The 17,741-nt window shown below is 37.9% G+C and overlaps 1 protein-coding gene and 1 long non-coding RNA gene across 4 annotated transcripts in view; one reads left to right on the forward strand and one right to left on the reverse strand.

Moving 5' to 3' along the window:
- The window catches only part of prl (prolactin), a 90,204-nt gene that overhangs the window by 4,084 nt on the left and 68,379 nt on the right, over nt 1–17,741 (reverse strand). The window lies entirely within an intron of this gene.
- Nucleotides 1,078–12,795, forward strand: LOC306838640. 2 transcript variants are annotated; one of them, XR_013781110.1, is made up of 4 exons: nt 1,078–1,212; nt 3,519–3,658; nt 11,517–11,627; nt 12,446–12,795. It is a non-coding gene; the product is annotated as an uncharacterized lncRNA (long non-coding RNA). The 2 variants fall into 2 exon arrangements; XR_013781111.1 differs by lacking the exon at nt 1,078–1,212 and adding an exon at nt 1,817–1,892.

Consider the following 17,741-nt stretch of genomic DNA (forward strand, 5'->3'; position numbering starts at 1 on the left):
GTAGAAACAGCTCTTTGTCGAAAATAATAAAAGGTATATGAAAATGAATCTAATTGGACAATGATTAAATGCAGACAAAGCGGTACGTGATTTTGAGTCTACTGAAAGCAATTTTATTAAAATTAGGGAGATTCCTGGCACAATGGTCTATAAAACAGTTAGGTTTGTTGAATAAGTTAAGGAAACCCAAAAAAGAAATTCAGGTGAGGTTAATACTCTTCATGTCTTCTAGAAGAAACCTTTTTTTAGAAAGTTACAGCTCCTTCCTTTTAGGGATATTACACACACTGAATCCTCCTTCTTATCAGCCAAGAAGTAACCTTTGTTACATACAGCTTTTCTTTGCCTGGGTTGTCCTTTCTGCCTTACTCCTATACCAGCCCCCTACAGTCAATCTACACATCTCTACATGACGCACTGCACATGTGCTAACATGCACATGCGCAGCAGGCCTAACATGTGTGACCTACAGGCTGACTTTGTTAGCTCCTCTCATTTTCACTAGCTGCAAGATATCACCTCCATAGGTGGCAATGTCACAATGTCACTTCAACACAAACAAACATTTGTTTTTTACTGCATGACGTCATGTTATCTCAAAACAAGTTGGTGTTACTGGTTTGTCTTGTTAAGTAAAAAAAGAGGGTGTGTTTGTGTGTTTTTGGTGTTTAAACATGTTGAATGGTCATTATTCAGGCCTGAGGATATCACAAGAAACCTGCAAATACTCAGAGACAGTCAGAGAAATGAAGGCAGAATTAACAGGCGGCTGGAGCTATATATATTGTATTGCTTTACTGGCTGAAACACATTGGCAGAAACATCAACCTTGCCGCAGTCCACCACAAAGAGGATGACATGCATGTTACACACATGTACAAAGCCCCTCCCCTCTCTCTCTACTTTCTATAGATCTTTTAAAACCCTCATGGAATCTCAAACTGCTGTAACCTTAAACATCGTCAATCTTCTTTTCTCTTTTTTTCCTCCCCCTCCCCCGTTTTGTCTTTCAGCTCCTGGCAGTTTGTGCACATACCATGAGCACACACACGCACACACATGCACACACTCTCGTAAAGAAAAGCGAACACACCCCCTTTCAGATCACATCCACCACAGAGCCCCCCTTTGGTATTTTCTGCTGATTCCCGCACACACCTAGACACTTTTCCAGTTGTCTACCTCAGGATCACAACCCTCATCTGCAGATAGGTAGGTATTAATGGAATTGTTTCATGAATTTAGTCTCATAAGGTAGGTTTTTGCACAGATGGACACTCATGTTACTTAAAAGTACATGGTGTTCCCTCTGGTCTCTGAGCACATGGGCTGCAGGGAGGTGTGTACTGGGTTTCCTATGGACACCAATTGCATTGACTTTACAGAGAAGCATTTCTGTTGATCCAAAGTTGTTTTTTATTCACCTTAGTGTTTAATATAACTTTTATATGTTTTTTCCACTATTTGATCAGCTTCTGTGCAAACAGACTGTATGCAGCATTCATTCTGCAAGGGAGGCATAAAGAAGAGTTTTTCCCCGTGTAGGAAGTTTGGGTAATTGGTTGACATTTAATGCAAATGTAATTTAGGCTCATGTCACTTTTTTCCACAAAGCGTTTAGTAATATTTATGAGTACTAATTTCGGAAACAGCAGAGTTAATGAAGGTGTATACTTGGTACACCTATCACTCAGAGACGAAAGCTTTTGTTGGAAAAAGTTCTTGCTCCGCTTTCGGCTGTGGTTACTCAACAGTTCGAATTTTAAAGTAGCAGAGGCTGCCGAGCCAACGCTCAGGACTGCATATCCCATAAGTCATAGGGCGCATGCAATTATTTTTAGCTTTCAGTAGGTGTGCAGCGGACTGGGAGAGCTCAGGATACAAAGGGCCAGGTGAGACATAAGGAAAGTCTGTTAAATAATCCAAATAAGCTATTTAAGTATGTTTTGAAAGCGGAGAAAATAATGTCAGAAATAGTTCTGTGCTTATATTGACTCAGTTGTATGGTCAGAGTGCAGACTTTAAATGAAGTTACCGTTTTTTTCTGCCTACAAAGCAATTCTAGTAGTTCGTATGAGCAACAGAATCGGATGACTTGTTGCATAATATAAGGAGCGCTACAATGATGTAACATCTCATAAGAGACCGAGAGGTGTGATAATGGGGAATAATATTTGGCAATAACCAGTTCTTACTGCTATTTAGGAAATTAGAAACAGCCCATCTCTGGAAGACACGGACAGCTTTTTATAGCAGGATTGCAAAACTATTTACTAAAACCTAACGACATAAAGGAAAATTAACCTCGTTCACATCTTTTCCAAACTATAGAAGAATGGGGGTTTGCATTTATTTTTGAATAAAAGGCTAGCCTATCTAATGCTAGTTTCAAATTATTATCTATCCTTTATCATTAGTTCTGGTAACCAGTTCAGTCATGTTCAGTGGTCTTCAGCTTTGGTGAACTTGCATGGAAAGGCTCAGTTTTAAATACAAAAATGTTATCTGAAAACGGAAGACAGCAATATTGTATTTTAGTAAGGGTTATAAAAAAAGAATTAAACTATTCTGATTTAACCAAGAAGTTACAACTTAAATAAAAAAAATGTTAGAATTATCATGATGTAGTAGTTTCAGCCACTAAAATATGGATTTTTATTTTTTATTTTACTAGTGTTAATAAGTTATTTGAATCCTTATTCCAGACTTTTCCTGGGGATTTTTCAAAGTTAAAAAGTTCTGAATGTGACCTTGCAAACACTTGTTCACACAGTCCAAGGACATATGGTTCAATGTGGCCTCTGCTCCTGCTTTTTGAAGCACACAGTGCTTTAAAAGCATTACTATATTACTTTTATTACTGTTTTATAAAAGACAACCATGAATGAAAAAGTCCTTTGGCTTAGTTTAACCTTAAACCGTGTTGCTGCTATACACTGCTGACCTTTGCAGCATGGCTGCCATGTGTTGTGATGAAGAGAGACTGCAAAGACAGCAAGATGCTGTAACCTGTTGCACAGTACTGCCACTAGATGGCACAACTTAATGGATGCATGACATGTTTGCTGTCACAATATGTCACACTTTTTTGTGGAAGGCCAGTAAACATTTTTATGCCTTTTTAATGTTTAAGTTTAAAATTGCTTTCCATATCAGCGTAGTACATTCTAAGTGAAGCCCCCATGGTGTTCTGGTAATACTGTTAAAAACCACAAGATGACCCTGCCATCAATAAGATGAATGCCCAACTTTCCCTCTTTTCCTCCTTGTTTTTTCAATCTTCTCCCTTTGTACTTCAATTTAGGTCACTGCCCCTTCAACCTTCAACCTTCAACCCCCCCCCCCCCCCCCCCATACAACCCACCCATCCCACAGTGTACACACGTGTGCTGCCCCGTCACATGTTTATCTCCTCCCACCACCTCCTGTGAGCCCTCCCCTTTAACCAACTCAACTCCACTGTCTCTCTCTCTCTCTGTCTCTGTCTCTGTCTCTACTGGTGGCTCTGGGATCCAAAGGCGTTTGGAGGACAGGAACAGGACAGGACACACACACTCTACACCACCACAGACATGTCAGACTCAGAGACCGCCGCCGCCCCAGCAGAGGCCCCCGTCCCCGCTGCGTGTGCCAGCATCAAGGCTGACCTGGACAAATGGTAGGTGGCATGTGGCAATGCAAAAGAAAAAAAAGTATACATTTAATTGAGTTTTTCATCATGACACCAAAATCCTGCTGTCATTGCTCATTCCAAAAGTTTTTCTCCTGCAGGAAGAGTTGCCTTAAGTCATTTATAATTTAAGGATATGCGGAACAGCTGACTTAAGCAGAAAATAGATGATTTGACTCATTTGCTAAACCTTTAAACCTTACCTCAATAACCAGTTTTAAAACAAATAATTGCTAACGTCCAGAATTTGATTTAATCTTGCACGGGTGTAATGGTGAGGGAATTAGCAGCATCCTAAGATGCGCCATGTTAAAATGGAGCCTTTGAGAGGAGGCTGTCGTGAGCGCTAAAACCAGCAAGAGTAAATGAAGTCCAGCACAATGAATTGTCGCTAAATTCGAGTACTAGCTGGGCGGGGGTAAAGGTTAGGAAAACTTTGGGTATCCTGCATAGGACACACAATTTTGCGATTAATGCTGGGCGACAGTGGGGTGATGTTTGATGCTCATCTGTTCGCATGGATGGAGGCTGGGAATCTGCTCACATCACTAGCCTCCCCCTACCCATAATACCTTGCGTTACCAAAAAAATGCAGAATGCTATCAAGGACATTGGTGACCTTGTTGGGGGTTTTATTTCATAATTGTCCTGTGGTTGCAGCTTATAGCCAAGCGCTATAAAGGTGCACATGATCTTGCACATCAACCCTTCATTCTGATACATGTTGGTTTTTATAGTGGATGGTGGCTACGCTAACATCTTTAAAACCCCAAAGGCAGAATTTGATATTGTAATTTGTTTTTTTATGTGCCTAAATTTGTGCTGAAAACTAACATTTCTGATAGTAAAGGCGTCAAAGCCTTCCCAAGCCAGACTGTCAGGCTGTGATAAGGTGGCAGTAAATGTGTGAAGCCTTTAGATAACATTGCTGGAGGAGGGAGGGCAGGCAGGCAGGCAGGGAAAGGCCTGGCTGGGCTCATGTGTGAAATGTGCACATGTGCCAACTTTGTCACCCCTGGATTTTTTTTTTAATAAATTAAAGACATACAAGGATATTTTTGAAACTTAAAGGTTTCTTAGCTAGTTCGCAATTAAAATATTTTATGAATGTAATTGAGCCACCATTGATAAGTATTTAAACTACTCATCTGATGTGTTCAGGTACTATAAGGGGGCTGTGCAATTTATGAGACCTTGTTAAAGTGCAAGTAGGTTCTTTCTACTCTGGGGAAGGTCAGCACTTTATATAGGGTGTTTAAAGCACAGCCTTACCCGCCTATGGTCAAGCAGTCATGAGATACGTTGATACATTTCAACTAAGAAGCTGATATTGCAGGAGCTGTTTTCTTTTAATATTGACATTTCACTGGTGATTGTCTAAAAGATCACTATGACCACCTTAGCATGATACTTCTCTAACACGATCAGAAAAACAATTGACAGTAAAAAAAAAAAAAAAAAAGAGAAAAGCCCTTTTGATGCATTTGAACCAGAGATAGCATCTTTGGGGGTTATGCTAGTTGTGGCTGCCTGCAGTAGAGGTTAGGAACTGGCCACATGGGTTTGGTAATCTCTCTTTCCTTTTATTTTATTTGTTTTACTTATACGTTTCTTTTAAAGATGCTGTCATATCTACTCAATTTAATTGAAACCCTTTTTAGCTCGAAAGACGACAGAGGATTCCCTGATTAAAAGTGACATCGAGCTCACAGCATACAGTACGAACTGAAGAGAAATCCTTTGAGGAGGTACAGTATTTCAAGGCTCTCGCAGCGCCCTGTTGAGACAGATCAGTTGACTTTACATGATGATTTTGTTCTACGTTGGAAATGCATTATTGTGTAGACATTAACATCTACATTTAGGCTTTGACATTTTTAAGTATTTGAAATCTGCTGGCAATGGGTTAAGGTGGACAGTTGGACTTCCATAAAGATGGACATGGAGGTTACTGTCTTGAATGATTTAATTCCAGCCTTTAAGATAGATGTCCTTTTTTTAGGTCTGCTTAAAGTAAGTGTTCAGATTTCAAATCATCAGCTCCTCTCTGGTCTCACTGCATGTGGTCACTTATGTGCTGAATGGTCCTGTGTATTGCCAGTGCCCGTCTGGGCCTTTCATTTGATTCCAGCCGACGCTGCATCAAGCCAGAAGATGCAACATGGCTGACAGTGAAATGAATACCATAACCCCTATGTATTTATAGACGTGTGTACGACTCAAGACTGTATGTGCAGGATACCATGACATGTTCACTGTCATAGATCATGTTACGGCTCCACCTGACACTTCTTTTTAAACACACCAGCTAAATGTGCCACAGCCTCACATTCACACTCAAGCCAGAGACTCCTATCTTAATGTTGTAGTGATAAAACCTGACCTACAGAGAAAGTCAAAACAGGTTTGTTTGTCATACTATAAAGCTTCAGTACACACGTTTTACATCATTAAAGTGATGCTTTTATCTTGTAATACAATTTTCTTTGTCACAGAAGAATTGAGTTATGACCCTACCAAGGTCATACAAGCAAAGACACAACATGTTAGCAACAAGTTAGAGTGACACTATACTGAGTGTCTTTTACAGCATACAAACTAATTTAACGTTGATATCTGCCATTAATCAAAGTGAAGATTTCTGCTGGATTTCTGCTTTAATTGTTGCTAAACCTGTTTTCTAACATCTTTTGTGTTTTCTCATAAAGTTTGAGAACTAGTTTTTTGTAATTGGTGTGTCTCAGTACAATTAATTGTTCAAGCTTTCTTTGCACAGGTGAATTATATATTGCACTACACACATTTCAGATAGTTGCGAAGTATTTTTAGTGCTTTACAACATTTTATTCATCTTGTCTCTGGCCTTGCTTTGTACCTCACTGTGTGCAGAGACCTCGTTGTTTGAAGATGCAAACAAATATTGATTTATTAACAAATGTATCAACCTTATTCATTCCACTCTTCTTGGTGTTAGAAGCAAAGTTTACACTAGATGAAGTTTTTTTTATAATCTTAGCTGAGATACAACAGGGCAAGGTGAATCAATGAATACAAAAAAAACAACTTAAGAGCCCATTTCGGCACCTGTTCAGCTGTCAGCTCTTTGCTAATATTTACCCTGAACAATATGCAGCAAACCCCTATAGCTAACATGTTGGTTAATAGTAAGCCTCTGTACTTTGAAACTATTTCACAAGAGTTTAACATAAGCACACAGACCCTTCCCCCTTCCCTATCCTCATCACACACAAACTCACTCACTCTCTCTGGCCCTGTTAGGATTGCCCTAAAGTTGCATGCGCAGACAGGCATGTACATGCTTGCCAGTGGAAACCGTGCTGGTTTTCATTATGGAATTTGGTGACAGAGCAAAAGTCAGTAATCTGAGTGCTGAGCTGTAGTTGTGTCCCTCTGTCACTCCTACTTCTCCACCCACCATGTAGCATGCTCTATGAAGGAGTTCTGGTCAGAACATATTAATAAGATGATAATTCTGAGTAGACGTCAAGACACAAAATGTTCATCCTCCATTAAAATCTACATAACATCAAGGGTAAAGCCCTTCCACCAGAATGTGCCTTATCTGAATATGATACTATTACATTCAACTCAGAGCTTTTTCTTTCTTTCTTTCTTTTTTCTCAAAAATAATATCCGGTGAGTTCTGAAAAGCCCTAAGGGGGAGTTCATAACTGTTACCGTTGTTAAAAACAGCAAGTTGTCACACACACTGAAATGGTTTAAAGCATGAGGTAAATGTGAGCGGATAATGGGGCGGCTCCATCAGTCGGCCAATCTGGGCAGATCACACACATACAGTATATATCATCATCAACAAACGTATGTTCTCTAAGATTTGCCAATTTTAAATGTTTATTTTACAGAATATTGAAGCAGAACTAAATGATGGGTGTATTAAGATGAATAACGATCTCATCATTTGTTAGACAAAGAACACCACTGTTTATGATACTCTCAGCACTGTCTGAATCTAGTAGACAGTTATCGACACTTAATAGAAAATATCATCTATGTGCCTTCAGAGTGCTGTACAGTGAAACACTCGTGCAAAATGAGCATAGAAAAGGTGAATTGTATAGCCAATTGAAAATTCCTGCTCAGAAATTCACTACATTGGCTGTTATACTATCAATGAAGCTTACCTTTATTAAGATCCAATGTCCATCATGCTCTAGAAACACAGTTTTTATCCGAAGATGACCTGAAGTACATTATTGATTACTTTGTGCTTCCCACAGAATGATGATACTACACACTCTCCTTAATCACATGACTTGAGGGCTAATGTTTGGCCTCTACATCATCCTGTACTTGTACACCTGCTCATTGATTTATTATGCATGTTTGTCCCAGAGGGCAGACTACAGCTAGCCAAGTCTAAATAATTCAGAGATCATTTCCTGATTGTGTCCAACACAGGACGAGGATGCCCCTCCCCCCCCTCCTTTACTTCCTCTCATTACCTCAATATAATCTTTTGTTTCATATGATGTTGACACTTTATCTTTGGGTACACTTTTACAGCTGCACTGTTCTGCTCTGTGTGCCTTTGAAATGCACTCTGCGGACAAATAAAGTTTTTTGAATTTGAATTGTAGAATGTTGTCTGGATTTGCCAAGGTGCTCAATCCTTTCTTTAGCCCCCTTGTAGGCCAGCTGACCCAGCTTTGCCCCTCGACTTAAAGGTGGCCCATGTCAGACTGGCGCTTTCTTTCAGGGGATTGCGTGACCAATGAGATGGTGATGTCATTGGCTCTTCTCCCTCCTCTGCCTGTACAAGCTCTGATGCTTTTTTTTAATCCCACTGCGTGCACTCTCAATAAATGTGCCATTATATATCCATCTGCTTTTATTTGATACTACCGAGTTCAACCTTATTTTAAATCCTTGAGGAATTATTGATAGCTGGTCCTGCTTTTTAAAGATTGTTGAGAGTACATTTTAAACAGAATAAATACCCAGGAAGTTACAGACTCATAAAAACAAGCACAACAGGAAGCAGCAACATTTAAGAGTGGAGTGGACTATATGGTTCAGATTGATCAGGACAATTGTTTTTTTTTTCTAATATCATTTTAAACGTTTAAGTTTTACAGCATGTGTTACTTCTAAGAAATGCTATCTGTCCACTGTGCTTGTTTACATCTGGGTAGTACAGCTGTCTGAACAAGCCCATATAACTGAAATACAGCCGGTCAGTGGCTACATCCCCTTTGAGTTACTGATAGTCGTGCTTGATCTGTATCAAGTGTAAACATTTAAAAATATTAATTTGTTGAAACGGCTAGTAACTCTGCTCAGTTTAGTAAACTAGATACACACATACTGTACCCAAAATTGCAGGAAACCCTTATACACTTCTGTCTTTTCCGCTGCTCTTGCAACAGCATAGGGTTAAAATTAATTTTATTTTATAATTTTTTAAGTGTGATATTTAATTCATTAAAATAAAAAAAAGTTGATTTTTTTAATGTAAAAAAGCTTGTCAAAAAATAGTGTTATGGACATTTTTCACAAGGCTATATGTTCAAATTGTGAGCAACCCAAATATGTACCTGTAGTTCCATAACTATTTACACTTGCCATAAAAATGACATCCCATACCCTCTTTAGGGTTCTCACATGATCCATTTTGTCTAGGCATTCTGTTAAATCAACAGAGAGGGCAGAACAATATTTCTGTTTTTCAATAGAAACAATATCATTAAAAACACGTAAGCGTGGATCAGTGCTATGTTTAGCTCTTAAAACCAGACTGGGGTTGACTTGCATACAGGATTTCTTTGGGGGAAGGATTTGAGCTGTTGTCTCCTGGACTATAGAGAGAGAGGACAGAATAGAATCACATGAAAGAATCTGAAGGGAAGTAAATGAGAATTTATGAATTTAATGGTATTAAATTAAAGATAAAAAATAGGATCTTTCAAAAACTATTTAAATGTCTACTTCGATTGTGCTATTCCATTGTGGCAACCTCCATCGGTCAGCTTCTCTTTGGATTGAGAAATACTTGCGATTATGTGTTGTGGCGGGATTATCAGAACACATACCCTTGGGGTTAGATTTCTATCGCAGTGACGCTCTTTGGTCATCTGTGCAGTGCGTCAAACATAAGCGCTCATTGACTCTGTTCAAGTGCTCACTCACACACATTTCAGCCCACCACCAGAAATAAATGCTTGCAGTGACACAAACTCAATGGCTCCCTTTTCCACACACACACACACACACACACACTCACACTCACACTCACACTCATACACACTCACACACTCTGACTTCATACCATCCCTCCAAGCAAAATGAAGCACTGAGTGATAATCTGCATCAGCCAGCTGTGTGTTACATCACTCACAGGCACCAAGCCACTACACAAAGAGGAAACGGCAGAGATGTTCCTGTGTAGCTAATGTAGAATACTAAATGCTAGCACAGGGTCATGTCGTAATGTGATTGTGTCGCTGTCCAAGCTTTATAGATATCTAGCATAAACTTTGTGTTCAGATTATCGCACAAGGTTAAAAATATTATACATCACAGCTCCAGCAGAACTGCAGCACTTTGATTAAAGTCTGAAATGAAATGGATGTCCTCAGGTTACATCTCTGTTGCATCAATATCTATGTTTTTTTTTTAAATTATCTATAAACATTCAAAAATAGTCTTGCAGGGAGGTTGTTTGGAATGTATTACAAAAAATTTCACAAATGTGTCAAAACTGTATTACTTATCCTGCAAAACAGACCAAATAAAGCTATCATCAGCTTTATCCTTTAAACTTGAACTTTTATTTATTGGATAAGTAGCATTGTTAGCCAGCATAAGCCGCTTTAAAGATAATTGAGCCAGGATGGAGGGATTGAGAGATGAGGATTGTTGCCCTGCTCTTCAACTGGATTGGAGGAAGAAAAGAGAGCTTTCGATGTCCTTCTGTGATTGGAGCAGCCAAAGGATGGGTTCACATTCATGTATCTTGAAACCCCTCCTCCTGTGGGTTTACCCTCCTGTCTCCGTGTCAAGTCATCTCTGCACTATCACGCAACCACCCTCCCTCCCTCTCTCTCTCTCTCTCATGTTTTCACCTCCCTCTCTGGTGTCCCATCAAACAGATGGGTTCATCCACATGGCTTTCTGTATCCCTCGCCCCTCCTTCTCTTCCTCCCTCTTGCTCCATCACTCTAATGTGGTGTGGCAGTGTGCTGTATTTGCTCCTGCATGGAGGTCTGCGATAATCTGGTCGCCAATACACACTTATATCTCTGTCTTGCCGGGTTTTTTTTGGCTTAACCTTTATTCATTTTTCTTGTTGTTTCTTGTCTTCGACAGCCATTGCATTCTAGATGAAAGAAAAGTTGACGTTTAGGCAACATTTCACATGATAAACTAGATATTTTGAATGTAATCCAACTAAGTTAATGAGTAAGTCGTGCACTGAGGGAGAACAATGATCACCCTGACAACACTTGTCACTTTGAAGTGGAAGAACATTTATTTTTATCTTCACACATTCCCTCATTTATGTATACTCACTCATTCTCTACCAAAGGAAAAAAAACAGGCATGAGAGGCTGCAGCAGTGTAGCTCTCAGTTTGTCTACCTTTTTAAAATCTGCCAGCACACAAACCTGTTCTGTTTTGTTAACAGAATACATTGTACCGGGACTTGTGGAGTCCGTTATTGCTGACAAACCTCTCTGTCATTCAAAGTCACTGAAATGCCATGTGTGAAAAGGTGACATTGAAATGTAACAACCAACTGAAATGCTGAGATATTTAAAAGTGTGATAACCTCACTGTGATCTAACTATAAGAATTTTCTCTGCAGCGTGGCAGAGAATGGAGCAGAGGGCTGCAAAGACCTGATGGAGGCTTTCGCTGCTTGTGTGAAGAGTGCAGCTGAGGGGACGTCATGAGAAGTCATCCTATGACCTCCAATGTAAGTGTGTTATGTCATTTTGTGATTCAGGTCTAAGAAAAGCTGCTCACAGAAAAGTCAGGGGATTATTCAGCAGGTCACTGTTTCAGAAAAGAGATGTCCATGCTGCTTTATTTAATTTCATTTGGAAACTGTTTGATCTTGAAATCCTAATAAAATCCCCAGAAACAGAAGCAGTTAACACTGTTTTAAACGTTTATTTATTGAAGAATTTAGCAGGGAGCTCTTTGTCCAGTTTTCTGAAGGTCCAAAGGAAGATGTTGCTTCTTGACTAAGTTAAGCGCTTGGTCCACTGTTGTCACTTCCTCAAACTATGATGAGGCTCCTATATAGAAAAGATTTGATTACTCAACTAGTTTGCAATTTTGTTCGCCTATCCAGAAATGTGAAGTGACCAAGTAATTAATAACATGGATACACATTAGGCAAACACCACTCTGTGTGATACTTGATGTGAAACGTCCCCCCCTAGAAAAACTACTGCTTGTTTGTTTGTTTTATTTTGGGTCCTCATTAATTTCTTATTGCGAGAAGCTATCCTTCCTGAGGTCCGCAGCCTTTCATTATGACAATACATTTCACACATTTCACACATTTATAACATAACATATCATATTGACAATACTTACAGAACATGCTCTTCTGGGAAGTCTTTTAAACAAAGAGAACTAATGATTCTTTTAGTCCACATATTGGGCTACAAAATGTTTGAAAGGACAAAACTATAGAAGTTGATACGTACAGAGGACATTTTAAAACCTGGAGTTATTGTTTCCTGCATATCCTCCTTCATCTCACCTCTCTCTCATGTGTTGCAGGTCCACTGCACTGAGTCCTCCAAGTTCCCAGCATTCCCTTCTGCACAATGGCACTGGACTGAATGATGAAGATAGATGATTAAGACCATAGTGATGCAAACATCGTGTTGATTCGAATTTGGGATCTGGTGGCAGTAACCACAGTTTCCTCCCTCTGTCCTCCCCTGGCTTTATGCTTATCTGGTGTCCCTCAGTCTTACCACCATTCCCCTTCTCCCTCAATTGCTGACATACAGCAAATCGACTTGTAGACAATTCCAGAGAGCTGATGAGCTGTAATGTTAATTGTCGACTTGAGATGAATACTTATAAATGGAAATAAACTATCAAATACTTGGTATAAAAAGAAATTGTGACGTTTGGCCTCTTTTATTTCACTGTTTTACTTGGATTGATAATGGATTTCAAAAGCTGAACATATAGTTAGCCTTGAAAAATTACCAAAAGAAAATAAATTACTATATATTCTTTTAAGCCTGAAGTGAATGTCTAAAAGTTGTCTGGATACCTGGTTTATGAGAGAAGTTTTACTTGGCTAATTTGTCTAAATACTAATTTCTAAAAAGACCGCACTATTAAGGATGGCTAGCTAGTAGCTACCTAGCTTAATTTTCATCATAAAACTGCACTTCACTAGCTCTTTCAGATACCTAACTGGCAAAGGCATTTTAGCCAAAAAGCTAATGTTGCTCTCTGGCTTATTCAACTTTTCACCACCATGGAAAGAAGTCATTGTTTAAATTATGTTTGACTTTTTGTAGATGTGTTTGCCTTGACGTTTTCTTTCTCATGATGTAGCTCCCTGAAGTTTTATATGCTAGCTATAACTTTGTGAACAAAGTAAAATTATCATGTAGTAAAGAGAACACTTTGAATGTCAATCCTAAGGTTTAAGTGTATAACATAACTAAGTTTACAAAATATTATTTTTCATAGTCACTACTTTAATTGATAACGTTAAAAAAGCCCAAAGGGGTTTTTATTTTTAAATGCTTATGAAAATGAGTGTTACCTCATACTTAAGCTTAAATGATTAAGCTAATGTCAAAACAGTAGTAGCCTATTCAGTAAAACATTACATTACACACAACTCTTGTGCATATACGAATAATGTAAATTGCAAATCTGTAAGTTGCGAATAGGATCCACAATGCATTAAAAAAAATTGAAGAAAGACATTAAGTTAAATAAAACCAAAGGTGACAACACAGGCACACAAAGCAGTCTATAGGTGTCCTGCTGAAGCCCCCAAGTGTGCTTGGAACTGCTTTTGGCACCACATCAACAGATTCCCTGATGAGCTTCCTCATTTACATTTTGAAATGTGAAATGTCTTTGCTCTCTGTGGTCATTTAATCTTTTCTTTCAAAACCTGTTCTTTCAAATCTAATTTCTCTAACAGTTTCAAATAACCTGCAGTGCACACGAGGACACAACTACATCACTTGTCATGGAAATGGTACTGTAATGAGCTTCCCTGCTCAAACTATGACCAGTATAATAAACCAGTTGGTATGCACATGTGATGGAACTGTATGTACATGTGTGTACACAGCATTTATGACCTGTGTGAACAGATGGGACTATGTTCCCAGAAATGTTCTCATGGTATCAATGTGAAAGAACAAAGTATGTATCACACCAACATGCAGATAAACAGATGCATTGTACTTCTGAGGACCTTTGACCCAGAGCAATTAAAACTTCCAAAGTCAAAAAGTGATCTTTAGCCTCCTGTTTACAAGGATCCCTGTTTAGCTACAGAGAGGTGGAAACATTAATCATTACTTTTCACACACGCCGCCACACTCACACACAGACACACAATACTCTACTGTACATGGCAGCATGTGCATGTACATGACAGTAGCAAACTGCCTGTCTATCAGACATCTGGTATCTCATGTCCAAAACGTTCAGAAGGTTGCGATGAGAAATGTCTGAAGGAGATTCCCCTAATTTTTTGTGTCTGTGTTTTTTTTTTGCTGTTCTCCACTTTTATTCTAAGTGAAATGGCTGGTGAAATGGGTCTATACCACCCATTACATTTTTCAGAAATTCAGCCTTTAGAACAGGTTTTTCTCTCAAATTTATGACATTTTTGGGGACTTTCATACTTGAACAAACCCCTTCTGTGGATTTTACGTGATCCTCCTCAAACTTGGTTTATGTATAGCAAGAAGAGCTGGATGATCAAAAGTTGTTCATTTCTAAAAGTTACACACTTAAAGACGGTCACAGCCAAAACAGATCAACAGGCAAAACACCAATATAATCTGAAATAGTCCTCGATTTACAGTTCTTGCCCTAGTGTAGGTCATTGTTCAGAGGTCACTCCCAGTTAAGGAGAGCTCGGGGTCTGAGAGGTTCCAGTTAAGATATTTTTACAGAGTAAGTAGCCAACAGTTGTTGGCATGACAGTTTGACCTCTTAAGCCCTCAAACCTGCTGTAACAAGTTGGAGCCAAATATTGTTCTTATTATAGTTTACTTTGTATATGTTTCATCTGATGGTTTAATCACCCATGAAGGCATGGACATTACGACAACTTCACATTTATTAAGAGGTATACAAGATTGAATTTGTGCCATACAAATAATAATTGAATGACTGATTGATCAAACATGTGAAAGGTCTGATATTGAATGTTTCTTTAAGGAATATAATGTGATGATACTCTATCATTATAAACATGTTACATATTTTTGCATCCTAATCCATTTCTCATTTGCCATTGTGGATTTGATCAAATGCCATTGGGATGTATTTTTCAGAAAGTTGAGGCCTCACAAATCCCATCACTGTAGCTCTAGAAGACATAGCCCACTTTCTGCCTTTTCAGCATAGTTAAAAAAAATTCAAATACTAATTGATTTTCGATCATAAACTATACATTTAACAATTGGGGATTTGATGATATTGCAATTCAGTTAGGTCATGACTTTTATATTTGACATGTATTGTTTCTGAAGTTGTCACATAAATGCTTTAACTAATGGATTTTATGTTAAAATATGATGAGAGATTTAACTTTCAATAAGTTATTATTTACTGTAAATGTACCTAGGAGAGTTCACACATTCTGTACTCCTTCTGTACCCTTCCTTTTGGCCATTCAGCAAATAATGTAATGAAAAAAGAAGACTTTCCTGATCATGTATATACCATTGTGACAAGTAGATGGTAAAGTAATGGATCAATGGAAGAAAAGTTTGCGTCACTTTAACATCCAAAAACCACCACTGATTTTCTTTGTGAAGGAACACCCGCTGCAATTATTATCAGATGATAATGTTTTTGAAGTGGTATGCAGTCAATATTTGTATAACTTTATGTTTTAAACCCACTGATCACTAATTGTTAGATTAAATTTTTTACTAGATGAGCATTGGTATCAGAGCATGCTCTTTCTTTGAATGGAAAACTGGCTTTTTGATTAACAAATAATACAGTTCAGTGGATTCCTTCATTCAGCCAGGATCCAAATAAAATACTGAAGCACACAAATCACTTAAAGCAAATTTAAGGAGTAATGACCTCCATTTGTGGAGTGTCTGATGAGCCAGAGTTTCCTTCTAATTGACTTGTTTGTGTTGTGATGCAGCTGCAGCAGAGTGGGCAGAAGTTTACAAATGAAGCTGTGTATGAAGCAATGAAGATCCAGAAAATCAGAGTAACAATTATTAAAAATTAGGAGTTTGCCTCAGTCTGATTGAATATTCAAAGGGAACTTTATAATATATATATATATATATATATATATATATATATATATATATATATATATATATATATATATATATATATAAAACACAGTATATTATAATTATACAATTATATGAAAAATAAAAGGTGTTAACGCACAAGTTTGGGGAAAATATTGAGCAAACAGTTCAAAGGTTTCTAGTTTACAGTAAAGGGGTTAATCATTTATTTCCTCATTGGCTGGCTATATAAACACTTACATAAACATATGTTTATATGTTTATGTAACTGTTTTTATATGTTGTATGTCTGCCTATTGGGCTTGGAGCCTGAAATAAAGTTTATATATATTATATCGCCTTTGGCATGACATAAAAATGAAGTAATGTTCAATAGTATGAGAGCGCCATCCTGTGGTTAGAAAATGTTTCTACATTAGCACAAACCACTGCAATGGAGGCATGTTTGTTCAAATAAATCTATTACGTTTTATTTCACAATGTTTCAAAAAGTCTATTCAAGAATATAGCCAGTCTTTAAGGAAGATTTGAGTAATTCAAAAATTATTTAAAAATTGAGAATGTTGCATCGTACTGCATTTAGACAAAATGGTGTATGTTTCTATACTACAATATGACATAATGTCTTTTCATTTTGTCTCATTTTAACAACCTATCGCATGGATATGACCATGCGTGGTCTCATACACTCACACTCCACCATCAGATAATCTGAGCTGCATCAATTTTGCTGCATCAAGAGATTAAGATTAAGAGAGATTAAGAATTTGGATTCCACGTCATACAAATATCACAATGTGAACTTTAATCACAGCATACACTGATGCAGCACACAGAGGTTTTGTGATTCCCTGGGGTCAGTGGCTTAGAGCTTGTTCATCAGCTGAGTGTTTTTTTTTAGATATATTTTCATTGGATTCTATTGAAAGAGGATTACGGAAATAAAAAGCCTTTTCTCAAGAAAAATCTGTCTGTCATTTCTCTTCCATAGTGTTCCCATTTCCATCTGTACACATTCAGACAGAAAATACAATATGTATAATCTTTGACCCATTTTCTTCTGACACATCAAGGCCATTATTTTACACACACAAAAACACAAGGAAGAAACATGTATTTTATAATAATATTTACTACTTTAAATACCAATGCAGTCTGTTGTTAGGCAGTGGGTTTTTTAGCTGGACAATTTATCCCTGACCTGTTGCTCAATAAAGAGTGAGAATTTACTTTTGTTCTTGTGCCACAGACGCAAAATGATTGTCTAATAGGCACGGGTGTCTGCGGATTATTTAGATCTCCTGCTCATGCAGTCCACGTTTTGACAATCACAGAGTGATCAAAATAATTGAAAGAAGCTCTTTATGCCTAATGATTTTCCCTCTAAGAATGCAATGACAATACTTTATCACGAAAAATTGAATAGGCTTGAGACATTATACCTTTTAGGATGTGAAAAATGTCTTCATTTATCATAAAGCAATTTATTAAACAAGAAAAGGAAAACATTACACATAGAAATCATAAAATTATCAAGAAGTTCAAAACTAATAGATTTTTACAGTTCCATA

This window comes from Symphodus melops (assembly GCF_947650265.1).
Source record: "Symphodus melops genome assembly, chromosome: 17".
NCBI classification, from domain to species: Eukaryota; Metazoa; Chordata; class Actinopteri; order Labriformes; family Labridae; genus Symphodus; species Symphodus melops.